The sequence below is a fragment of the Trachemys scripta genome, chromosome 18 (assembly GCF_013100865.1).
Source record: "Trachemys scripta elegans isolate TJP31775 chromosome 18, CAS_Tse_1.0, whole genome shotgun sequence".
NCBI classification, from domain to species: Eukaryota; Metazoa; Chordata; order Testudines; family Emydidae; genus Trachemys; species Trachemys scripta.
The window spans coordinates 17,383,592-17,410,838 of record NC_048315.1 but is presented as its reverse complement, the minus strand read 5'-3'; the positions used below and the strand labels follow the sequence as shown (position 1 = coordinate 17,410,838).

Sequence of the window (27,247 nt, the reverse complement as noted above, 5' to 3'; positions counted from 1 at the left end):
TTGTCTGAGCACAGCTACAGATTCATATGAAATATACTAAAGTTACACCAGCAACCTGTGACACAGCTGAAAAGATCAGTCCTGTCCGGAGCAACTGTGGCCCTCAGTGCGTTTTGGATTAAGGCTCCCTGAAAAGGAAGTCTCCCAGACTGAGAATTCCCCAGATATGGAAGAACTTGGGTGGGAAACAGTGGTTCAGGGCTCTGTGTGCTATAATAGTGCTCCATGGCGACATAGAATGGGCTTGGGCCAGCAAGGAGCAGATCAGTGGATCCTCATTATACGAATCCAATGGCCAAAACTGCATACCTCAGGGAAGCAGCCACTCTGTAACCCATGGACTTTCTTTTGTCGTGTTTCTTTTGTCCTGTTGCTAAACTGGGGGGAGAGGAGCGTTCAGGGATGGTTTCAGTTTCTCATCCAAAACTTCTCAAAGGATCCTTGCAGTAGACCCAGTTACCGAGTTGCTACACAGTGAAAAATGGCAAGTAAATAAACCTTATAAGATTCTAGGCAGAAGAGATTTTATAAACATATGGAAACAACAGAACTTGAAAACATGGTTTTAAAAAGCTGATAATCTATCTTCCCATATCACATGCTTGACATTTATTCCAATTATTATTTCTCGTTCCATACTTTTTCTGTATTGCTAGTGCCAAAAATAAAACTAAAGAAAAACTGCAATGGAATAGAAAATTTTTCCAATCACTTGATCCAGTGAGAAATATGACGAAGAACCCAAACCTGCAAACACACAGGCATGTTAATAAAGTTACACAGACCCAGCTACTCAAAGGTATTTGGCTGCCTAACCCCTATTGAAATCAATGGAAGTTAGGTGCCTAAATACCTTTGAGGATCTGGGCCGCAGTGTATGCAGGATCATGCACACAATCACTAATAATTATTTCCTTAAAATTCCCATATTTATATCCCACATTTCTTGTCTTGATAAATCCCAGCAAAGTAGAGTCAAGACAAAGAACAGGAAATTTCCATAGGACTTTTCTGATAGCCCTGAAGCTTTGCAACTGGCAACAAATATAAACACTTACTTATTAATGCAAAACAATGCCAGAAACTAAAATGCAAACTTTCCCTAAAAAGAACTATGGGAAAACTCCAGTAGTAATACTCCATGTCTGTGGCTCCTGCTCGGATCTTCCTGTCTCAGTGAATGTCAGACTGCATTTCTTATTGGAACCATCATTAAGGGCTCCATCCTGGAAGGTACTGACGTGGGAGCTGACAGCACTCCACACCATGCATGATTAGGCCCTAAAATGACAGCCCCTGAGGATTACACAGCAACCTAGTTCACTGGAGATTTTGGAAATATATATATATATATATGGATATAGGTTGTAATTTCCTTTTTTAAATTTACGTATTCTGATTAAGCAATTTTTTCTGCAGTTAATAAGGGCCCAGTTCTGAAAACACTTTCACATGGGATTAAAACACACACACAGTGCATTTCTCCTTTTAAAAAAGTCATCTTTATCCTTCAGGATAATATTATGCCAATATATCAGTTAGCATCAGCATATTTTTATTTTCAAAGTACTTAAAAGTTGCTTTTTTCGAACAGGGTTTGTTTAATTAAAAAAGCATGTTTATGCACACGGCATCTATTTAGTATAATGCCTTATCAAAACTCAATAGTGATGAATATCTTTGGGATGAATGAGCTATGTCAACAATAACTTCCACACACTTCTACCATATACATTGTTTTTATGGCCCAACATGCATAATAGTTACATTTGACTGTCTCTCTTTGCTGAAGATTAGGTCACTTTCCAAAGGACAGTTTTTAAGATGCTCACGCTCCAGAGCTAAATCAGGCTGATGAATTTGTGTTTCTCTCCCAAAACAGAGTGCCAGAGCAGAAAAGAAAGGGGGAAGGTCAGGAAGGAGGAAAGAAGGAATAAGAAATGGAAAGCAATAGAGAAAGAAGAGAGATCAAACAAAGAGAAAAGAAAAACAAAGCATGCTGCCATAAGAGGCAGTGCAGTCCACTGGATAGGGCAGTAGCCTGGGATGCCACTAACCTGTTGTGCAACCTTGGGCAAATCACTTTGCCTCCCATGCGGTCTTCTCTATTTAGACTGCAAGTTTCTGGGGGGAAGGACCATCTCTATCTGTATGTATAGCACCTAGCAGAATGGAGCCCTGATCTCATTTGGGACCCTCAGGAGTGACCACAATATAAAGAATAATGTTGAAAAAAAAAAAAACAGTCCTTCTACACAGTTTTCAATATTTGTTTGAAGTTGTGAATACAAATCCATCTATCCTTTGTTCAGCTGATATTTATCTTTATTCTTTCAATGTATAGCAATAATTGGTACCCTGCATCCACCTTTACAATCCACACCAAACACAGTCAACAAATGTAATCAAGTAGACTATCTAATGTGTTTATATTGTCTCCATTACCACAGTAAGCCAAACAACCCCAAGTCTTGGCTGACAAATGGGGAGAAGCAACTTCCACAGCAAAGAACCTCGCCACATAAGGCTCTACCAGTAGCCCCTTGATTTGGACTGAGAGGACTCCAGCTCAAGAACCCCCAAGGATCTTAACTGCGGTAGTATCACATGGGGAGACATTTCGTCTCCGGTAACCAGGCACAAGCCACTTAGAGCTTAAATGGTTACAGCTAGCAGCTTTGACTCTGTTCATACGCATCAGTTCCAAAACAATAAATTTCTAGTCATAGAAACCGGGATCTTTCCATAGTGGATTTTTTTTTAAAGAAACCAAAACCAACCATTCATTATTATTACAGTCATTCCAGGGCAAACACTTGCCAAAGGGCGGTGACACTGCTGGGGGCGAGTCTGCTCCTGCATTTTTCCTCCTGCTCAGGTGGGTGATGGGGAGCTGCCAGCAAGGAAAGGTTTTGTAGCAACAAGGAGGGCAGTGGGGAGGAGGGGGTGGATAACAGAAGTGGGGACTGGGCAAAGGTTCCATGGCATTTGGGAGGTCACAGAAATGGGGAAGGTTCCATGGCAGTTGGGATGAGGAGGGGGTCATAGAGGGAGGAGAAATGTTCCGTGGCAGTTAGGGAGGAGAAATGTTCCGTGGCAGTTAGGGAGGAGGAGGAGGTCACAGAGGCAGGAAGGGGGTGTTCTGTGGCAGTTGGGATGGGGGTTCACAGAGGCAGGGGGGAGGAAGGTTCTGTGGCAGTTGTGGGGAGGGGTCACAGAGGCAGGGGGGAGGAAGGTTCNTTCACAGAGGCAGGGGGGAGGACGGTTCCGTGGCAGTTGTGGGGAGGGGTCACAGAGGCGGGGGGAGGAAGGTTCCGTGGCAATTGTGGGGAGGGTCACAGAGGTAAGGACAGGGTATTCTGTGGCAGTTGGGATGGGGGTTCACAGAGACAGGGGAGAAGTTCTGAAGCAGTTGGAGGGAGGGTCACAGAGGCAGTGGGGAAGATTCCGTGACAGTTGGGAGAAGGGAGGCCAGAAGGTGCTGTGGCAGTTGGAAGAAATGGGTCACCAACGTATCTGGGGCCCAGGGTGGAGCATGGTATGGAAGTCAGTTAAGAGCTAGGGTTGCCAACATTGTATTTCAAAAACAACAGACTGTTTTCTTAGCACCCCTACCCCACCCCTAATTATGAAGAAGAAGAACAACTCACCTACATTTGCCAGGAGTATTTCTTGCTGCTTTTTGCAGCACTCAGCAACTCCCAATCCTGTACAGAGATGAAAAAATAAGGGATGTCTCTTATAATACGGGACTGTTGGCAACCCTAGGATTCACAAGGTGTTAGAGCCCATAGGAACTAGCAGATGAAATGCCTGCTACATTTGCCTCAGTTGGCCCTTTGTCAGTGATCGTTTCAAAGCTTGGTGACCACAGCACTCGTCGACTTCCTGAGAGGACACTTTCCAAAAGTCTGTGAGGGACCAAGAGTGAAAATGCATGAGCGTCCTGGACTTCACTCACCAACAGGTAAATAAAATATAGGGTGAACCAGCAGGAACATATCCTCATGTTCCCCATGGTTGTGCCTATTCTGCAGCATATGTACAAATGGTGCTTCCAAACATATGAAAGGACAAATGTCCAACATCCATGTACATTAGACTGGATTTAGGGCCAAATTCCCATCCTTAAGTAAACAGGACTCTTACACTGGGATTTTCAAAGGAGCTTAAGGGAAAACTCAATGAATTTCAGTAGAATTTGGATGCCTAACTCCTCTGAGAATCCCAACCCCACTGATTTTCAGTGAAAGTCTCTGTACCCTATTAACAATCCCTTGAGTCATCCCGGGCCTCAATTCTTTACTCTGACTTTTCCAATGTAAAATCATAAGCTACTGCCTTCTTCTGTCCAAAGTAAAAAGTCAGTGTGCAGTGGTAGGTCAACTTTAAACCATCCCTTCACCTTCACATTAGATTCCGCTTTTCAAGTTTCAACCTCAAGAATAGTTGTCGTAACTGACTAGCAGCGTAGTGTCATTTACTTGACTAGAGCTACAGATTTACACCAGGCCAAATCCATGTTTGGTTTTTAATGGAGATCAGTCCCTCACCTTAGTTGCAAATCAATGACTGAAGCCTTTAGACTTTCCTTACATCCAAAGTAGTTTTCAGGACACTTCCATTTATGCACCATTAAGCATCTCCTATACTGCAGCATTACAGAAAGCAGACTAATAACAACTTGGCTAGCATTTGATGCAGGCATTCCTTGATGAAAGTACAATGCCCACTTTCTCTGATGTTGCAGTAGAAGAAGGGATCTTTTTAGTAGCATCCGTTTTGTGGCTTCTCTAATACTGCTTTCCATATTGGTATATTTCAGGCAATTAAAAAGGCTTATGCTTATAGGCAGTCTTTATAGAGTGCCTGGGGGCAGGTTTGTTGGATTGTGTTCTACACAAGACCCGGTTCTGGGAACAACTTCAAGGATCCCATTTGCCTCTTATCCAGTCCCATGAGCAGAAATGTGAAGGAAATAAAAATCATGTTCACAAAGGACTCAGTTATTGCTGTGTCATGATGATCAGGGCAGTTCACTTTTCCATCTCCATTGCCCCATCTGTAACCTCCTACCCCTTTTCACAGAGGGATTATGAGGATTAGTTAGCCAGTGTTTGTACAGAACTGTGAAGCCATCAGTGTTAAGAGTTCTTATTGGGTTATCTCTGACACATTTTACAGTGCACAAGTACTTGTGTTACTCTCAGTCCATGATTCAGTCTTTTCTAAGGACAAACGCCACAGGACTTTGTCAGGACAACTCAGGCATGGCTCATTTATCACCTTGCTGTCCACTTTGTCCCTAAATTCCTCTCACTGTAGCCTGTTCCCAGCCAATCCTTCTATCTCACATGGTATTACATATTCATAGTCTAACACATACAAAATTGCTCCTATCGGAAACCTGGGTTTTTTAATCTTGCTCCTATATATGCCTGCCACTGTAGCTGCAGCCAGCTCTGACAATAACCATTACAGGGCACCACGCAGTCCCTCCATTCTGTTATCATCTAACTATGGCTACTGTAACAAAAAGAACCACAGACTGGTACTTTGAACTCCACAAGAGAATTTAATTTGGAGAGATATGGGGACAGTGAGAACATGATAAAGTTTCTTTGTCAGTCTGAAATAAAACTAACACTGGAAGGAAAATGCTACTAGTCAGTGGACGCTGCTTCCAAGACCCATCCACTGCACTGTAAATTGATAGAGCCTGATGCCTTGCCTTAGCACTCTCCTCCCGCCCTCCCACCCCCAAACACACTCAAGACAGATGTCTTGTTTAATACCTCACTGGCTAAAACTCCAAGCTTATACTGCCGTCACAGGGGAAACCACATGGGTTCTGCCTATTATTAACCACTTATTCCCATCCAAAGAAAGTTAGTCCTCTAAAGCCGATTAATGCATCATATCTGATGGAGAACATTCAGAGTGTGGTCCTCTACAGAGCAAAGGCAGAGAATCACACATACTCATTCAAGAACAGTAGTGCTGTATCAGTGAGACCCCGACACACGGACACTGCATTACAACCTCTTAGCAGGAGGGCACCTAAGAGGCGACTGTGAGAGGCAGTGTTGTCCTGAGCACAGAGCATGGCACTGGGACTTGGGTGACCTGAGTTCTATTTGTAGCTCTGCTCCATGACATGCTGTATGACCTTGGGGAAGGCATCTCTCTGTGCTTCTATTTCCCTTCCCATCCTTTGTGTTGATTATTTAGATTGTAAACTCTTTGGGCAGGGATTTCTCTTGTATGTGCACAACACCTATTACAGTGGGCGCCTAGTCTCAATTGAAGCCCAACCCTAGGTACTACTTTAATACAAATAAATAATAATGTACCTGAGCTCCTAATTGGACCAAAAGAAGCTGTAGCTTAAACCCATGTTTCCTAAGACATATCGATTTGCCACCCATACATTGCACACTTGTGAGCAAAGAAGTCAGCATGCCTTGTGATTAATTTCACTCATTCCTGTGCACACTCCAGCCTCATACACGTGCTGCAGTACAACAACCTGCTGCACCCTGCACAAATACTTGTGGGATCATAGCATCAATGTACAATTTTTCTTCTTTTTAAGTGACAGAGCCTGCCTTATGCAATTTCAGAAGCACCATTTCAAAGTGATCCTATGTCAAAAGCCAAACAAGTCAAAACTGCTGTGGTGACTTGCAGGGAAAAAATAAACACGTTAATAGAAGTTGCATTATATGTTTAGCTTGATACGATGGCAAAGAGGGAAGTAAATAAAATAGCCATGATTAGTATTCAATTAAACCTTTCCATTGAGTTATAACCACAACAGAATCATATATTTCGCTTTGACAGCACAGTTGCAGAAACTGCTATCATTGCAACACAAACAGCTTTCCTTACCAACAATGTACAGGCAATTATGAGGGAAAAAAGAGAATTATTCAGAAGAATCAGTAAGACAGAGATAACAAAAAAAGTGCTATCACTGTACATGCATGATTGCAAGTAGACATCAGATATTGGTAGGGGAAGAAACTTTCAACTGGCACTATATGCAAATCGAATAATAACACAGTCTAATCTCAAAATCAATACTGGTGATTGCAAAGGCTGATACTGTGCACTGCCACAACAGAAAATCCAAGCTACCAAGACAGCTCAAAACTAACTTCCCGGGACTTTGGCACAGCAAGGGGGATAGTCTTCCAGTTAGTAGACATCATTGTAGAGCTAGCCACAATAAAAAAAAAAAAATTAATAGGACTTCTCTATCAGGACAAGTCAAAATTTTCCAAAATTTAGATGAAAGTTTTTTGCAAACATTTCTCAAAAATTTTTGCTTTTTTTTTTTTTTTTGCTGTTTTTTTAAACAACTCATGGTCAAAAAATTTTGAGATTTTGATAAATTGTAAAAAGGTTCATTTTTTTTTAATAGCTCTGTTCTCTAGGTCTCCTATTACTGTAGCATCTGAGCAGTACACGGACATGAATGAATTTATCTTCACAACACTCTACATGCAGTAGGGAAGTATTACTCTCCACATTTTACAGACAGAGAACTAAGCCACAGAGCAACTAAGTGACTCGCCCAAGGTCACACAGGAAAGTCTGTGACAGTTCCAAGAATGTACTCTAGACCGCGGGAATTCTGGTGCACTGTCTGCTGCAGAGCTGGGAATAGAGCCCAGGCCTTCTGTATCTAAAACCTGTGATTTAACTGCATACCATCCTTCCTTAAAGTGACTTGGGTATATTTCCCTGCTCTGAAATTAATATAGAGGTACTTCCTATATATTAATTTCTCAAGCTATTAAAATCAGTTTGTTTATTTTTAATACTATGTCTCTGTGTTTGAAACAATACTACAAAACTATACATTAAAACAAAACATTCCATGGACACACAGACACTTTGCAAAAGCAATGTACTGCATAAACACAACATCCCAGCCACACACAGCATCTCCTTAGCCATCTAATACACCTTTCACTTAAACAGCTGGGTTTTCCCAGGCCTCTCTTATCACAGGAAAGTCTACTGTTTCATCATACATCTTATAACATTAAACCACTGCTACCATGTCAACATATCAATGTGTTGAAGATGGAAACAACAGTTTCACCGCCTTAAAAAAAAACAAAAACAAAAAAACCTCACTTTCTAATCTAAAATATTGGTAAACAATTAATCACATTACTACCCAGATTTCTATACTGTCAGCACACACCAGAGTCAAACAGACCTATCTGAACATGGACACAGGAATCCAATTTTCCCATGATTTTCTCTTGTTGCAATTCTATTTTAGACTTATTAGCAGATCTTAGTTAACCAACTAGTGTCTCTCATCACAGCTCACAGTAATCACATATACCAGAGAGACTGAAATGCAAAAGAAACTTCTGCTGTTACCAAGAACTAAGGATCACATTTTCAAAGAAGCTCAGAGCCAGAATTTCAAAGGCTGAGCATCCATAAGGGAGGCCAGATTTTCAGAAGAACTCAGTACCCATTCTAACAACTATATAAGAGCCAGATTTTCAAAACTGCATAGCACCCAACATGCTGTGCTGAGCTGCTGTGAAAATCTGGGCACTTATTTTGGTATCTAAATAGAATCTGAGCTCTTTTGAAAATCCTTTTATAGTTTAAACTCAGACTTAGCAAAGAAAAATTGAGGTGGAGTTTTAAAAAAACAACCTCAGAACTCCAGATTTATGGATGTTTTATAAATAAATATCACAAATTATTTTGCTTCTCTGCTACTAAAAAAAGGGGGTTTAAAATAATTTAAAAGAGTAAGTCAAACCCTGCTTACCTTGATCATGAGAATTCAGTTCTTACTTGCGTGAGAGAAGCCAGTGGGCCTACTCAGGTGAATAAAATGAGTGTGATTTGACTTTTAGGAAGGGGAAAAACAAAACAAAAAACACGTTCCCTCCCAAACTGATGACTTCTATAAATTTCAACTTCAAGTGCAGTAGAGTGTTTAGCTTGGAAACTCTCTGACAGCCTATATATTCATAGCAGTGCAACAGCAGCACTACAACCACCACCACTCAGGGTTTACTCAGAACATTTTGTATAACCAGCTTTGCAGTGAATGACTAGATCTGACCTTGGCACCTCTTGCGTTATACCCACTGATAGATGCGCTTAGACTTGCCTCCTACCCAATCTCCAGAACTACAGTAGCTCCCAGCTACCCGCTGATTTATAGCTTGATTGCGGTAACTGGCTTCCCCCACTGCAGAACTCAAAAAACAAGCTCTTCAAGGCTTCAGCCGGTTTTCCTGCTATACAGCCAACAAGCATGTTTTCTTAAAAATTCAGGTTTTGCATGGTAATTTTTTTCAGTCTGAAGTCAAATTTCAGGTGTACAGAGGACAAAATTTACAGTACTATTATTACAAAGATACCTTCGTAAAACATTTATACAGCACTGTAAATTTATAGCTAGAGCGACAAATTCTGGTCAAAGTTACACTAGTTAAAATCAGGAGTAACTCCACTGAAGTCAATGGAATTAGCATAGATTTTCATGTGTACACAGCAGAAACTGACACACCAGTAAAGAGCTGGGACCAAGTTCCATTTACACAATCTATAGATTTCAAAGTAGCAGCCGTGTTAGTCTGTATCTGCAAAAAGAACAGGAGTACTTGTGGCACCTTAGAGACTAACAAGTTTATTTCAGCATAAGCTTTCGTGGGCTACAGCTCACTTCTTCAGATGCATCTGAAAATAAATTTGTTAGTCTCTAAGGCGCCACAAGTACTCCTGTTCTTTTTACAACCTATAGAGTTGCTCTGGATTTACATTGGTGTAACACAGCAGAATTTGGCCCACATTCCCTGTCCTCAAAGGTTTACAAAAGGCATGTATAGCAAACATTTAAATTTAAAAAAAAATCAGCCCAGAATTAATCATACATAAGCAGTGTTATAATCAGTGCACGATAATTAGTTTCAACTTTAAAATAAAAAAAAATCCAAATCACTTGCCAGTATTTGCAGCATAAAAATGGAGAGATGCACAGTCGTGAATACATACCATGCAGATTTTTATAAATATGCTTATACAACTGGAATATTATCTGGCTGCTCCACTAGATCCACTGTCAATATGGTTCTAGGAAGAATACAGTGTGAGAAGCAGATTCCCCCCAAGGCACCACCCCCAAAAAGCATCACAGGAGTTAGAGATGGAGAGACCAACTGAGGTTGTTTTATTCCAGTTTTCCTTTTTCAGACTAGAGACATTTCAGCAAAACAGAAAATGGGATACAAAGAGAATTCTGCATCTGCTTCCAGAGCAAAGCAATCTCATTGTTATCATGATTTGTTCAAATGCTCTGCTGGATGTAATGACCAAATGAGAACAAAACACAACCCTTAGGTATGTAATGCATATTGCACCAATATAAATATGCATTACACAAACACGGGGATGAATAGTGTGCAGGATGCAGATGATTTAAATCTTCCTCCTTTATTCGCTAACGATTCCCTCCCAATGAAATGATTTCAAGCCAGAAAGTCGCTTCCAAATCCTCCGCTTTTGTTCCATCAGCGCTGAACATTCATTTGCTTCAATGAAAGGGGCACATTTCGTTCTGATAAGCACCGGGGTGCAGCCACAAGCAAAGTCACTGGCAGTTCCTTACCACTGGGCATGGACCCCTCAGGCTTGGGGAGGGGAGCAGGTGGAAACGCACCCTACCTCCCAGCAATGTGCAAATGACAGTTTCAGCAGGGCAGCAGCCCGTAGGACCCTAGGATCTGTACAAAGACTATGAGAAAGTCCCTTCTACCAGCACAGCCGGAGTGTGAGGATCCCAGACAGCTGCAGCAATGGGGCATTTTACTCAGCTCAAGGAAGCAGGAAGGCTGCCAGGCATTAGATCCTTAACCGGCCAGCCAAGTTTCTCCAGGCCAGCCTGGCTGCTGTATACACTTTCCTTCCCTCCCAGTGCTGATGGGCTGCACCTACCTTCCCAGCAAAGTCCTCTGCAGCTTTCCGCCTGCAGGCATATGAGCACAAGGTGGTTTCAGCCCAGACCTCTATGTTTCTCCTTCCTATCGGATGCTGCTGCCCCCAGCACGTAACCCTCTGGCACTCACTCACCTGGGCAGGTTGCTGGAAGGTCTAGAGCTGCTGCGGCTCTAGGTCTCTGGCTGGGCTGCTTGCAACGTGCCTCTGTTTGCAGAGACTATACAAAGTATCAAGTGATCCTCCTATCAGGAATTCTGTACCATGGGCAGCATCCTCGGCTCTCCTCCTATTGGCAATTTCTGATGTCCAGTACGATTGGTGGACGGTATATTATAACTCTGGTTTCTGATTGGAAGCACAGAGGACTATGTAAATGACTATATGAGGTTGGGTTGCCGTTGGTTCATTGCTTCTGAGCTTTCCATAGGCTTTTCTCCCCAAACCTGCTGTAAATTGCAGGTTGATTGGAGCGTTTTGATCAAAAAATCTCACAAAGAAATTGCAACGTATTTCTTCCATGTGGAGTTATATCACTGATATCCTGAGTGTTGGGAGAATTCTGTGTGTGTCTGGCAGATCACCAGCCTTGATGCGGTTTTTGATCTGTGTATCCAGAAAAAAGGTATCTTTACGTGCATTTAAAAAGGGGATAGTGTAAGGGTAAATACACCTACTGGAATCCCCATTGCTTTGCAGTGGTAGCAATTTACTTTTTAATGACTTATATTTTTTTTAAGTTACTAGAAATTAAATTTTAGCCATTGTTTTCCAATAGCAGATTACTACAGCCCTGTGTATCTGATGGAGCGGGTGGTCAGAGATTTTTCACCCCACACTTCAAGTGCTGCCAACTCTCTCCATATTATAGTGAAACTTGCAATATTTATTGTTTATCTTAATGCCTTAGCTTCTGGAGGCATGTGATTAGCTGAGACTCCTAGCTTTCATTTATAAGTGGGGGGGGGGGAGGAAGTAGTTTTCTAGCATTCACTGTTTCAGAAGAAGGCTTGAAAATGTAATCCAAGTGCATCCTGAAGGCTCAGAAACCAAATACAAATAACTCAGAATTTATTTGTCTTAAAAATCATGGGATTTAAAAATTCTCTCATTATGGGGGGTGGAGGGAAGCTGAATCATGATTTTTGAACACATAGGGTTGGTAATATTGCACTTCTAAGAGGTAATCCTCCCAATATCAGATTAGGATAGAGATTGACAGGAAAATGATTTTGCTAACATAAATTCAGCCTTCTGACTTCAAGTAGAAAATGAGGCTGAGCTGGGAAGAAGCAGATATTTGTATAAATCTAAATTATTATTATTTAACATTTATACCAGAAGTAACTCCAGTAATTGTGGTAGCCCTTAAACACTAGAACCAGGCTTGGTCCCACTGTACTAAGTGCTGTACAATAAAAAGAATGTAGAGAAGGAAAAGATGTAGTTGATTATCCAGTCCACCTTTCTGCCAGTGCAAAATCTTTCCCTACTGTATCAGTGGGGTCAAAATACAAAGTGAGGAGATGTCTGTGATTTTTTTTTTTTGGAGCTGAAGCAGTCTAGAACACTGTTCTCCTCTAGTTATTTAAACTGAAGAGTGTGAGGCCTTAAGATTTCAGCAGTTTTTACCTCTAATCACCAAAGGAGTCATAACAGCAATAACTTAAATACAGCCGCGACCATGCCACATGTCCAAATGTGTGTGCTGTGAATGTAAGCCAAGGGCTCTCAGATGCTGAATTTTCGAGAGGGACTGTGTTGTAGGATAGTCTAGGGAACCTCACAAATTAGAGTGAGACCAAAATATTTAGTAAAAACGATGCTTTGCTTTGTCTCCACTCATAAAAAAATTAAAAATCTGAAGTTTACAGGTCATGAATAAAGAAATATTTCTGTTCTGTATTTGAAGAAAAAACATGATGTAGTCATATCATATAATAAAACTCTCTTCATTCCACTAGTACCTCATGAGGATATTAAACAGCACCTATTTAAGTGACACACATTAAAATCAGGGCCATATAAATTGCATCCAAGAGTTTTAAAAGAGCTGGCCGAGGCATTTACTTGACTGTTAATGTTGCTTTTCAGAAGACTGGAAGAAAGCTGATGTTTTGCCAATATTTAAAAAAAAGTAACAGGATGACCCAAGTAATTGTAGGTCTGTCAGTCTGACATTAATCTCAGGCAAGATAACAGGGCGACTGATATGGGATTCAATTAATAAAGAATTACAGAAGGGTAATATAATTAATGCTAATCAGCATAGGTTTATGGAAAATAGATCTGTCAAACTAACATGATTTCTTTTATGAGATTACAAGTTTGGCTGGTAAAGATAGTAATGTCAATGTAATACAATTAGACTTCTGTAAGGCATTTGACTTGGTACTGCATGACATTTTGATTAGAAAAATAAAAAGGTACATTTAATGGCACTAGGGATGTAAAAGTTTAACCAATTAACCGATAAGCATCAGTCTTATCGGTTTCAGTTAATGATCAAACTCCGCTGCCGCCCAGCCTCCTGACTGCTGGCCCCAGCTGGGACTCCAGGTGTGGGGTCAGCAGTGGAGCTCCGCGTAAAACATGGGAGTGCTGTACCGCACACTCCTCCAGTTACAAGGGGCGGCTCCAGGCACCAGTGCACCAAGCGTGTGCCTGGGGCGGCAAGCCACACGGGGTGGCCTGCCGGTCGCCGTGAGGGTAGCAGTCAGGCTGCCTTTGGCGGCATGCCTGTGGGAGATCCGCCGGTCCTGTGGTTTTGGCGGTAATTTGACGGCGGGTACGCCGAAGGTGTGGGACCGGCGGACCTCCCGCAGACGTGCCGCTGAATCCGCGTTACCAGCGGACCTCCCACAGGTATGCTGCCGAAAGCTGCCTTACTGCCGTGCTTGGGGCGGCAAAATACATGGAGCCACCCCTGCCAGTTACCCACCTATGTGAACTCCTTAACAGTTAACTGTTTAAACAATAGAATTTTAATAGGTTAAACAGTTACTATTTTTAAACCCTATTTACATCCCTAAATGGCAGATGTTAAATGGATTAAAAGCTAGCTAACTGATAGGTCTCAAAATGTAATTTTAAATAGGGACTCATCAACAGACAGGACTGTTTCTAGTAGGATCCCTCAAGAGTCGGTTCTTGGCCCTATGCTATTTAACCTTCTTTGTTAATGATCTGGAAGAAAACTTAAAATCATCACTGATAAAGTTTGCAGATGATACAAATTGGGGGAATAATGAACACAGGTCACTGATACAGAGCGATCTGGATTGCTTAGTAAACGGCTCAAGCAAATAATATGTATTTTAATGTCGCTAAATGTAAATGTATACATCTATAAAAAATGTTGTTCTTGCACATTGGGGGACTCTATTCTGGGAAGCAGTGCTTTTGAAAAAGATTTGGAGATTGTGATGGATTATCAGCTGAATTTGATCCTGCAGTGGGGGACTGTGGCCAAAAGGATGAATGCAATGCTTGGATGCATAAACAGGACAATCTCGAGTAGGAGTAGAGAGGTTATATCTTACCTCTGTATTTGGCACTGATCCAACCACTGGACAGAATACTGTCCCATTCTGGTATCCACAATTCAAGAAGGAGGTTGATAAATTCAAGAGGTTTCAGAGAAGAGCCACGAGAATGATTAAAGGATTAGAAAACACGCACTATTGTGGTAGATTCCAGGAGCTCACTCTATTTAGCTTAATGAAGGTTAAGGGATGACTTGATTACCCATGTATGTACTTATAGATTGTAATAAATATTTAATAATGTACTCTCCAGTCGGGCAAAGAAAGGTATACCATATTCCAATAGCTGGATGTTGAAGCTAGACAAATTCAGATTTCAAATAAGGCATAATTTTTTGAGAGAGAGAGGGTCCTGTGGCACTTTTAAGACTTCTGTTAGTCTTAAAGGTGCCACAGGACCCTCTGTTGCTTTTTACAGATTCAGACTAACACGGCTACCCCTCTGATACTTGAGAGAGAGAGTAATTAACAATTGGAACAACTTGCCAAGGGTCATGGTGGATTCTCCATTACTGACAATTTTAAAATCAGGATTGGATATTTTTCTAAAAGATCTGTTCTAGGAATTATTTTTGGGATGTTCTATGGCCTGTGTTATATATAGGATGTCAGACAAGATGATCAGAATGGTCCCTTCTGGCCTTGGAATCTACAAATCTATGCATGAATGACTTCTGTGCAATGATGCCAACAAAAATAATTACCAAAGTTTAGTTGGTGTATTGTAACCACTGTTTATGTTGATCATCTCATCTCATCGTTCTTGTGCTCCTAGTCTCTCTGTTATATCAACTAATTTATACTTGGATTGTAAGCTCTTTGAGATGTGACCTTCTCTTTGTCATATGTTTGCATTGCACCTAGCACACTAGGGCTGGGGTCTCTGGGCAATACCAAAATACAAATAATAAAAATAACAACAACAACAACAACACAGTCATAAAATCCATTACAAACAAACCCCCCAATACAATACAGGTGCTTTTAAAATTAGAATTTGCCTGATAGAAATATGCCTCATTCTCAAGGGTCCTGATGCAGAAAGATCCAGCCCCACTTAATCTTTCAAGGAGCTTCTGCTTCAGCCCCATCACTACTACTGAAGGATCCTTAATCCAAAGGCTCAGTTTCAGGAGCTACTAATAGAATTTAATTGTGACTGCAAATACAAGCATTTACTGAAATTGTAGGGAGATCTGGATAAGTGATGCATGTTGACTAACACAATTTGAATTCAGTCTGTTAAGCCCATAAGCAGGTACACTAAATTATTTGATGATTTTTTTCCAGATCCATTTTACCTACTTTCCCCTAGAATTAAATACAGCCCTTTGATTAATAGTAGGTTACATCTGAATGATACCCTAACTGATCAAAGCTACAGGTATCCTTTACTCCCTGACCCAACTTGCCATCAGTGTTGCTGTCATTACTACCACTGGCAGTGCTATCCTGTGCTTTAACAGATGCAGATAGTTCATTGGAGCAGAGACAGAGATCAGTTTGCTAATTAATCCCCATGGCATGGGAGTGCTCTCCCATGAGTCTCCAATCAGCATTTGCTTTGTAATTGAATGAGCTTAAGGGACAGCCTGACAGGCCTCACACAAATCTATTAACATGTCTGAACACTGGCAGCAGAGCCCTTTCCATTCTGTGGAGAGGGTTAACCCAAGAGTGAATAATTGTAGGGAAGAGAATCCATCCCTTACCCACCCCCCTTCTCAATGGGATCAGGAATTTTTCTCACTGATGCTTCTGTAGACATTGAAGCTGCTCAATATTCTCCATTGCTCCATTATTTTATTTTTAGTATGGGCTTCAAATCTCAAAATAACTCTCACAGTATTACTGCAGCTTGTGGCTTACAATAAACTTTTGTTTCCCATCCAACAGAGTCTTGCTCATTTGCATTTAGTCTCTGCACACAGAAGTGTCAAAAGATAATTACTAAGAGGACACTAGTTATTAAAATATCAATGTTTCCACTAAGCCTTGCAAGGACTTTATTTTATTTAGTCTAAACTGCAGTCATTAACCAGACCTCCTATATTGCATTAGCTCTATGTATCCAAGCCCCAGCACTCTTATCAAAGCTTGCTTTATCAGCCAAGTATCAAATGGTAAGGAATTGTTAAATTCTGAAAAAATGGCTTACAAGTAAGAGACTCAAAACTCAATCTATTTAGCTTATCAAAAACAAAATCAAGAGGTAACTTGATTACAGTGTATAAGTATCCACATGAGAAAATACCAGGTACTAAAGGGTCTTTCATCTAGCAGAGAAAGGCATAACAGGAACCAATGGCTGGGAGTTCAAGTCAGACAAATTTTAGACTGACCATCTAGTTTTAAAATTTAATCGGCACCCTGGCAGTTATATCCTTGCAATGTCCTTTATTTATAGTCATGCTGTAGTTTCCATGGTTTCATGTCTTTAAATACAATCCAATTCTGTCATTAGATACATGCACACAACTCTCATTGCCTAAGAGAGCTAAGAGAGAGAAATCCAAATTAAAATATCAACATAGTGCATCAGGTACCCCCTTCTGTGAGTCCGTTTTTTGGGAAGGGAAGTTTGGGGTGGAGGCTCTCTATCCCTAATACAGACTACAGGCTGCTTTTATTTTTTTTAATTGAAAAATCCTCATGAGTTCAAGTTTCAGAGCAGCTGCCGTGTTAGTCTGTATCCGCAAAAAGAACAGGAGTACTTGTGGCACCTTAGAGACTAACAAATTTATTAGAGCATAAGCTTTCGTGGACTACAGACAGTCTCTACGCAAAAGAATTAATGGACTCAAATCTGACATCAGGAATCATAATACTCAAAAACCAGTGGGAGAACACTTTAACCTGTCTGGCCATTTAATGTCAGACCTGCGGGTGGCTATCTTACAACAGAAAAACTTCAAAAACAGACTCCAAGGAGAGACTGCTGAGCTGGAATTGATATGCAAACTAGACACAATCAACTCAGGATTGAATAAGGACTGAGAATGGCTGAGCCATTACAAACATTGAATCTATCTCCCCTTGTAAGTATTCTCACACTTCTTATCAAACTGTCTGTACTGGGCTATCTTGATTATCACTTCAAACGTTTTTTTTTCTCTTTCTTAATTGGCCTCTCAGAGTTGGTAAGACAACTCCCACCTGTTCATGCTCTCTGTATGTGTGTGTATATATATCTCCTCAATGTTTATTCCACTCTATATATCACGAAAGCTTATGCTCTAATAAATTTGTTAGTCTCTAAGGTGCCACAAGTACTCCTGTTCTTCATGAATTCAAGTTACTGGGTAGGAAAGAACTTGGGCTAGCTTTGGGAACCCAACATCTGGTAAGAGAGGTTTGTGAAAGCTCAAATGTCATGAGGTTTCCCCAGACCTAATTATTATTGGCCAGATTTTGTGCTTGTCATTCACACAAAACTCCCACTAGGCTGCAGCCTGCAGTCCTTACTCAGGCAAAACTCCCTCTGGAGACAATAAATATTGCAATGAGTAAAAACTGAACATCTCCATGAGATTCTTGAATGGAAAGAACTAATGTACCCAGGTCTTGCCCTTTTCCTGTGGAAAAGACAGAAAGCGGCAGTCTTTGCATCACTGTTCTCAGATGCTCACAGGTATCCACAAAGGGGAAGGGACACACCCCATCCTATGGAGAATCTGTTTAGCAGTTAATATAGACATTCCCCAGCAAACCTTCTCCACAGTTGGCTCTCCTGTTAAAAAAGTCCCTGGGGTTTGCTGCCTGTAGGAGATGTCCTGTCAATGTGGCTCGAGCTGGGTCAATGAAGCAGTGCAGACAGCTCTGGCAGATCCTCCCAAGATCTGGGCATGTTTCAGTGACCAGTGGCACTTAGGGTGACCAGATGTCCCGATTTTATAGGGACAGTCCTGATTTTTGGGCCTTTTTCTTATATGGGCTCCTATTACCCCCCACCACCTGTCCCAATTTTTCACATTTGCTGTCTGGTCACCCTAGTGGCACTTGAGGGGCAAACCTCATCCCCCACTTTTCTTTGTCAAGGCAGGAACAATCCCCAACAACCCCTCCACTAATGGAAGGATTCAGAGGAATCTGAGGGGAACCTAGTAATTTCCCCACCTGCAGTTCTCATCCATGTAGGGGGTTGTTTGGACCTACGTAAGGGCCCATTGACTTCAGTGGGAGTTTTGCCTGAGTAATTCCAACAGGATTAGGCCCTTTCTGAGGACTGCTCACCCGCTTTACAGCTTCAGTTCCTATTGAAAGGAACCTGCACATACAAGTTAGTCATGATTCTCTGTCTTCTGAGGTTTGGAAATCAGCCAACAGTGCAGTTTTGGGGGTGCAACGCTCTCCCCCAAACTCCCAAAGCCCAAGGAACCCAACCGTCTGATGGATCATTTCATACCAATGCTGAGCCTGCAGCTGGAGCGCCATAGTCTGCAAGAGGTTGATATTAATACTGGAAAATGCACACCACTGATTGCATTTTTAAAAACGATTGGCAGGAATCCTATAAAATATTAATAAAGAACCACTTCCTTCCTGTATTTCCCTGGGAGATTCATAAACTGAAACCAAACGAAAGGAGAAATGGTGCCGAGAGCCTGATGCTTTCTTTACTATTCCCGTTCCACCGTCATTTTGCTGAGTCTGTAAATGCAAAAGGAAAAACAAAACAATGTAATTAGTTTCTTTGATGTTCCCTAAAGAGATTTTAAGCATGCTCTGGTTTAAATTTACTAGCACCATTCTCTAATATGGTTATGATACAAAATGCATACGGAGGGCTGCATTATGCACCCAGTGTGATATTTGGATGCAAAAATATCCATAAAATTTAGTCATACATGGCCCAATTTTCAGATGTACTTATGATAGGCACCCAAATTCCATATACAAGTTTGAAAAACAGGCTTCCCTACATATGTACACTGATTTGTCTCCCCATATCCTTTACTAGGAGTTCTGAATAAACAATGAAATAAGAAGAAACCAATATTAAAACCAAGGAAACAAGATGTAACTAGCTCAACAAGTCTAACAATGTATAAGGAAGTTGGTAACGTTTATTCTGTAGAATGCTAGGCACAGTTTGAAAGATTGCTTGAGTTTTTACTATTATCATATTCGTATTACAGGAGGGTCTACAGGCACTTATTAAGGTAGACCCTGGAAGAGTTTACAATCTAATTAGAGTAGAAACAGGATAAGTATCCTTGGTATATCTCCTTTTGAAGCATTTCAAAGAAAGCCAGTAAGGAAGCTCTCTAGAACCCGTGTCTATCCCTAGCAGTCTAGCTGATCGAACATATGAAGACGGTCCAATTCTAATGCTGGTTTTGACACTAGCACGTGCTTTGGCCTTTAGCAAGTCATTTCCCCTCCCTGTGCCTCAGTTTACCCATCTGTAAAATAGAGATAAATAATACTTATTTACCTCTGCAGGGCTTTGTGAGGGTTAATTGCTGTTGCTTAAGAGCTTTGAAGATGTTGAGTGCTGGATATAGTTGTACTCCTTGATTTAAAAGAGGGGGAGGACTATTGCCCTTCAGGGCACACTGCAAGACACATCTACTTACATGGGCTGCTGCGGAGGAGGACCTTAGGGAGAAATCAGATGTGTGTGGGGGAGGTAGGAGTTGATGTTTGATTCACGATCTAATTTTGTTTTCATAATTTATAGTAGGAGGCACAGGGTAGCTGTCCCTGAGGTATGTCTACACTGCAATTAAAAACCTGGGCCATGCCAGCCGATTTGGGCTTGCAGGACACAGACTAAGGGGGTGTTTAATTGTGGTGCAGACACTCGAGCTTGGCTGGGACTCTCGCACCTCACAAGGTCCTAGGGCCCAAACATCTACACCACAGTTAAACAGCCCCTTAGCCCGAGTCCTGTGAGCCTGAGTCAGCGCAGGCCACTGGTGTCTAACTGAAGGGCAGACACATACTCTCGGAGGGAGGGGAAACCAGGCACCCTGCCTGCTTGTGACAAGCTCTGCTAAGGAGAGTGAGCCAACCCAGATGTACTGTGAGTAGTTAATTATGTAAGTGACTGGGCAGCAGTTAATTAGATAAGGAACACCTGGGCATAATAAAGTTTTAGGAGGTCCCAACTCAGTCAGGAAGCCAGAACAGAGGAAGCTCCTGAGGAGAGAGACTCCACAGGGAAGCTGAGTAGGAAGTTACTCCCAGCGGTGTCTCTCTCTGGTGAGAGGATGTTCAGGGAGAGGAACAGGCCCAGAGAGAAAGTGCTCCTAGGCAAGGGACCAGAGCAGCCCAGAAGAACAAACTGGGCATACAACCTCCTGAGGAGCGAATAGGGAGTTGCTCAGCGTCAGGGTGTCACATGGTCTGGTCTATGCCCAGCTGATAAATGACCCCTTTAGTAGGCCAGGCCCCAAGAACCCACATGGTTCCCCAGGGCAGGCCTGTGGCCTCCAAGACTGGGCCTTTGGCACCAGCAAATCCAGTCTCCTGTAGGGAGGCTAGTACTGTGCCCTTCCAGGTACAAAGCTCCTAGTCAGTATTTACAGTGACACTGGCAGCCTTTTCAAAGCAAGGGGACTGTTTATTAGTCACCAAGCACACAGATTCTTACAGTCCTTCGATTAGCGCAGAGAGGCAGAAATTAAGACAATGGTCCACAAACGTTTCCTCTCACCTGCCCTTACCAATAATAAAATGTGTCTGGGGCCTCTCAGCTGGGAGCGGAGTTGCAGCCAGGCTGGAGACCATGGCTGGCGGCTGCCAGCCAGAAGCTGGGGCCTGAGAGTGGGGTTGGAGCAGAGCTGGGGGCAGTGCAGGGCTGTGTGACCCTCCCTCCTTTCCCCCTCATGGGAGCTGGCTCAGGGCCTGCCATGCCCTCCTGGATGTTCCTCCATGCCCCCCTAAGGGGGCACACCCCACAGTTTGGGGACAACTGAGTTAAGCCATAGACCACCCTGGTCAACCAGTGCCATGATGAGCCAGCCAAGCTGTAATAAATTCCCCAGCTTGTCCCCCAGCTCCTGAGTTCCTTCAAAAAGCCGCCGCCTTCTACTCACCTGACACCCTGTTCTCCAGCTCAGTTCACAAGTCCCGCCTGCTGGGGTTTCCTGCTGTTAGATGTTGATGGTTCAGTCCCTGGGAATCTCTTTGTCTTGCTGGATGCTCTGTTGATTCAGGGAAGGTTTGAGCCAGTTTTTTAATGACCTAGCCCTTCCCCACCTAGATAGCCAGCTGGCTCCCCACTTCATGCTTCCACCGCTGGTTTATCAGGAGACAAACTTTTTTTTTTAAATAATGTAAAGTGCAGAGGGAAACTGAGGCCCTTATAGGATTCATAAGTATTTTAGGAAAGTCCCACTTTCTCACACTCAGCAAAGAGCGATGCACTGTTGGGGGAAGGGTGGCATCCAACTGAATGCCAAGCAGGCAGATAATTCAGCCCCTAAGAGAGCTCCGTGGCTACAGGGGCAAGACATTAGATTGATTAATCCAGAGGCAGAGAGTTTCTGGTGAAGTAACTGACTGATGCTTTCATTTATGTTTTGGTGGTGGTCTTTCCTGTTAAATAAATGAGACCCTCCACACAGGACACTCTTTAATACTAGAAAGATCTGCTTGGACTTGCTTATGCCCTGCGTGAGGGGAAATTTAGGTAGGGGCTAACACTTGACCTCAGGGGCAGACGGAGATGACCTCCACACCATTACACAGGGTGTCCAGAGCCTTGGCTAGATGTCCCTTTATATATACACTTAGTTAATATAATTCTTATCGTTAGCATCCCCTTAACTCTTGGCTTTGTTCTACCAGTTTCAACTACGAGGTAAAACATAACCCAATATCCTATTTATCTAGAATCTTTCATCGCATAGGTCTTAAATTGTCTATGCACAGGAATGACTTTGCCAGTCATTAGGTGGGGTGGAATGTGGTAGATATTAAACAGTGCACACATTTCAGAGCAAGGAGTGAAAATGATCAAATGTGTAGTTTATTCTGTTCAGGTTCTTATGCTGCATTCATCTGGGGCAGAATGCAACTTCTCAGGTAATTGGATGGAACACCAGTATTTACAGAATAGTTGGGCCTGAGCTGCAAAGTCTGGATACAGATCCAAACTTTACCCCAAACTCAAAGGTGTTTAGAGCCAGGGTGTTTAAATTCAGGACAATCTCTAGGTAACTCCTGTGCCCTTGCAGAAAATGCAGTGGGACTTTTTCATTGACCTCAGTTTTACATTGAATCCAAAAGACTGTACCCTCCTACAGCTGAATGGTGCCCCTTAACAGTACCCTGGACCATTGGTTCAATATTGACTCAGAGAGAAAACTGCCACTTACTGAATCTTCAACACTGCCTCCTGCATCACCTGAGTTTTCCTTAGATGTCTCTCTTCAAGTCTAGACAAGACTTTACTCTGCTTAGCTTACAAGATACAATGAGATCACAAGGCTGCCACAGTGTTATGTCGGCAGCCTTTGATTTAGGGAGCTCAAACTAATGGAGCTAACTATATATCAGCTTTAATAGAACTCTTGCAGGAAGTATAAACACCAAGACAAAACATCTCCCAGTTCAGAACAATGAGAGCCATAGAAACCTTTTCTTATACACATCCAGATATGTAGACATTGCTGTGCCTTAGCACCCTAGGATCCGTAGAATATGCTCATACGTAGAGATAGTGTGTTGTGATGCAAGTGAGTCTTTTGAGCATAAAATAGTTCAAGATAAAGATCTCAGTATAGAGGACTAAACATTGGACTGTTTCACTAGCACTTTCAGTACCTCTCAAGCTAGTGTGTATAACGATCATTAATGCCACCAAAGCATTGCTCGCATGCTTCGAGGGGAGAACAGAATCTTTTGATCTGAGGAATGAGATTTTTTTTTTCTACTGATCCTGTTTTATAAAGTATTAATAAAGTCAGTCCCAGATTTTCAAAAGTGACTAGTGTGACGTTGTGCAGTCTATATGGTTTTATAAAAACATAATTGAATATAATGTAACTGGGATCGTTTTAGAAAAATGTGGTAATAAGTGAATATAACGTAACTGGGATATGCTTCATGCAAAAGGTCTCTTGTAAGGTATCATTACAAAGCTTATAATCTACTGAATATGATCATCTGATTTGTATAAAGGTACCACTCTTGTATCTAAAACTAGAAATATAAAATGTAACTCTGAGGGCCTATTGTAATTATGTAAAGTGTGGGCCATTAATGATGGTTTGGAATCTTGATGACTCCCATTAACAAGGACCATTATCCGCAGATGGCTGTGTTTACCTGTGAGTCTTCCTGTATATGTGTGTGCTGGCAAGTGGGCAATGAAGTCTTGCAGTGACATGTGATCATGTCACCTGAACTGGAATCCATCTTTAACCTGGTGCTTTTCGGGGGGGGGGGGGTTGAAACCCAGAGGGACAAAGGGTTCCCGCCTTATGCAAAAGATATATAAAGGGGTGGAACAGAACAAAGTGGAGAGAGGAGCCATCATGAAGAATCCCCTAGCTATCACCTGAGCTGGAACAAGAGCTGTACCAGGGGAAAAAATTGTGCCCAGGCCTGGAAGGTGTCCAGTCTGAGAAAAACTTACTGAAGCATCGCTGAGGGTGAGATTATCTGTATTTAGTTTGATTTGACATAGATTTGTGCATTTTATTTTATTTTACGTCTGTCTGTTACTACTTGGAACCACTTAAATCCTACTGTCTGTATTTAATAAAATCACTTTTTATTTAGTAATTTACTCAGAGTATGTATTAATACCTGAGGGAGCAAACAACTGTGCATATCTCTCTATCAGTGTTATAGAGGGCGAACAATTTATGAGTTTGCCCTGCATAAGCTTTATGCAGGGTAAAACGGATTTATTTGGGTTTAGACCCCATTGGGAGTTGGGCATCTGAGTGCTAAAGACAAGCACACTTCTGTGAGCTGTTTTCAGGTAAACTTGCAGCTTCGGGGCAAGTGATTCAGACTCTGGGTCTGTGCTGGAGCAGATGGAAGTGTCTGGCTCAGCAAGACAGGGTGCTGGAGTCCTGAGCTGGCAGGGAAAACAGGAGCAGGGGTAGTCTTGGTACATCAGGTGGCAGCTCCCAAGGGGGTTTCTGTGATCCAACCTGTCACAGTAATTTTGACTGCCTCCATTTTTAGGTATTCAACTTAAGTTGCCTTAAAGGAGCTTGATTTTCAGAAAGAGTTGAGGACTATTCCCTGAAACTCAGATCCCTTTAATATGACTTAGGTTGGGCACCAGAATACCTGGTCACTTCTAAAACTCTTGACTTAGTTATGTACCAGCATCCTACAAGGGACATCAGCAGAATCTGAATCTATTTCCTTTAGTACTGCAGTACAGACCTCTACCACTTGAGCTCAAGCAGTGGTTTTCAAACTGGGGTATGCATACCCCATGGATACTCAAGCTCTTGTCAGGGGGTATGTGAGAAAAATCCTGTAATGGCGAACAATACATCATGTCATCCCTTGCAGACTCCTCCCCCTCTCCCTGTTTTCATGGGTATATTATGACCCTATCTCAGTTGGGGGTACGTGGCCAGGGATACACAGCTTAAAAAGTTTAAAAACCACTGAGCTAAAGGAATAACTTCATTAGCTAATAGCATTGGTAGGTTGTTCTTTTTTGGGCCAGCCACCAGAGGGCGACATGACATACATTCTGCCATTGTGTAACAAGTACGGTTTGTTTAAGAAGAAGTCAGAGTTGTTACCATTTCTGTTTTGAAACAGTGGGCCAGATCTATATCATGGAACTGGATCGTCAGCTAGTATAAACTGGAATAGCTCTGACGTTAGTGGAGCTATGCTGATTTACGCTAGCTGAAGATCTGGTCCAGGAACTTCACTGTTGTTGCATCAGGAATAGATTTGGCCCAGCCTGCCTGTCACTCACTCTAAAATAAAGTGAGCAATTAAAAAAAGACAAAAGGAAATAGCAGTTTCCATAGAAAATATTGTGGAATAATTAAGATAGTTTACAGCCAAGGAAATGAGCTATATAACAACTACATTGTTGCTGGGATTATGACTTGAGGCACAACAGAGGATGTATAATGTGATAGTACTACAGAAGATACCTTTCCCCATATATCATGGACTTGTCTCAGAATTAATTTCTTGGGGCATAAGGGATGGGAAGCATTGCTGAAGAGTGGGTGGAAGCAGCAGGTGTTCCTGCCTGCTCTTCATTGAGTATCCTCTGGAGGATTTGTCAAGATCATTGAAACCAGAGGAGCAGCAGCAGCTTTGTTTTGGAGAAATCCAAGAGTGTTTTAACTTAAGGACTGGATGCTGCACTGGAGAAAGAATGAACATATTTGAGCGAGGCGAGATAGTGTAGAATGGGAAATATATATTTTATAATGTTATTATTTATTATTATTTGCATTGCTGTCGCACCTAAAGGCCCTAGGCAGGGATCAGGGACCAGCTTCGCTGGGCACTATGCACATGCAGAATGATAAGATAGTCCCTGCCACCAAGAATTTACAATCTGAGGCCTTGTCTACATGGGAAAAAAAAATTCTGCCATAGTTATTGTGGAATAAGCTGTTCTGCAAAAGCCATTGAGAAATAGAATATTCCACATGGTCAATTTTCCTATATATAGACAAGGCCTAAGTATATGAATGTGTTTGTATATTTATTTAGAGCCCAATTGTGTAACCCTCACTCATGAAAGTACATCTGGGGCTACTGACATAAGTAAAGGCTCAGACCATTATTTATTAGGGTTAGATTTGGATCCAGATTTCAAACTCCCCAAAGTTCAGGAGTGCTCTGATCTAGGCTATTGTGTTGGACTGATTTCAAAGGCAGAGCAATAAAACTGTTCACTTACTCAGAGGCCAAATACAGTACTTTAATTCTCCTGTACCTTAGTTTCCTCATCTGTAGAGCAGGGCTAATGATACTGACCTCCATTATAAAGTGTTCTGAGATCTACTGATGACAAGAGCTACATAAGAGGTATTATTATTATTATTTTATTAATAACACTAATAATGTCTTAGTGACCAAATAGACATTAATTCCTGTGTGATCTCTGGCTGAAAGGATTGGCGAGTGCATTTAATTAATCAGGAACTACATTGTATTTTTTCTATTATTTAATTAATCATTTACAAGGCTAAATCCCAATTAAACAAGAGAAGGAGCTGTAAAAAAACACTCCTGCACAAATAAGGTGGCACATACAGCAAACTGAGGAGATTCTTAACAAAAATTCTTCAGCACTTGTAAATAAGGACTAAAACCCCTTGTGCTAATGCTATGGTAAACAGATATGGTTTGCCCTTTGCTGAGGAATAGAAGACCAACTCAGACTGGCTCCACAGGGAATTACAGCCCCACATGCACGCTCTTCAGGGGAATTATGCATAATGTACCAAATAGATGAAAATAGTTCCTGACCTCTGCAGTGATGATAGGTCAACACTGAGATACAAATGAGTCAGAAGGAGAGACCGAAAGGTTCAATCTGGAACCCGTGTCCCACAATATACACACTTGCACTGCCTCTTCCCACCCACCCTCCAAAATAATCTTCCACTGTTTCATATTATAAACATCCAGGAACTGTCGGGGGCAGCATTGAGCTACCCAGATTCCCCATGATAGCACTTGTACCTTTCTCTCTTCAGTTTACTTTTGGCACAGGAGAGGACTTGGCACAATCAAAAGGCAGTTTTCATTTTCTTCTT

At 41.9% G+C, this 27,247-nt stretch overlaps 1 protein-coding gene across 6 annotated transcripts in view; it reads right to left on the bottom strand.

Annotated features, from left to right (window-relative positions):
* The window catches only part of CAMKK1 (calcium/calmodulin dependent protein kinase kinase 1), a 181,761-nt gene extending 170,588 nt beyond the window's left edge, over positions 1-11,173 (bottom strand). For 3 of the 6 annotated variants that reach the window (XM_034752591.1, XM_034752595.1, XM_034752596.1), the window contains exon 1: positions 11,119-11,173. The gene's annotated coding sequence lies outside the window, so the exon portion shown is untranslated. Of the gene's footprint in view, positions 1-309; positions 468-10,044; positions 10,148-10,983; positions 11,071-11,118 lie in introns of those variants that run through there. The other 3 variants (XM_034752593.1, XM_034752592.1, XM_034752594.1) reach the window with 3 other exon arrangements.
* Positions 11,174-27,247: the final 16,074 nt, after the last annotated feature.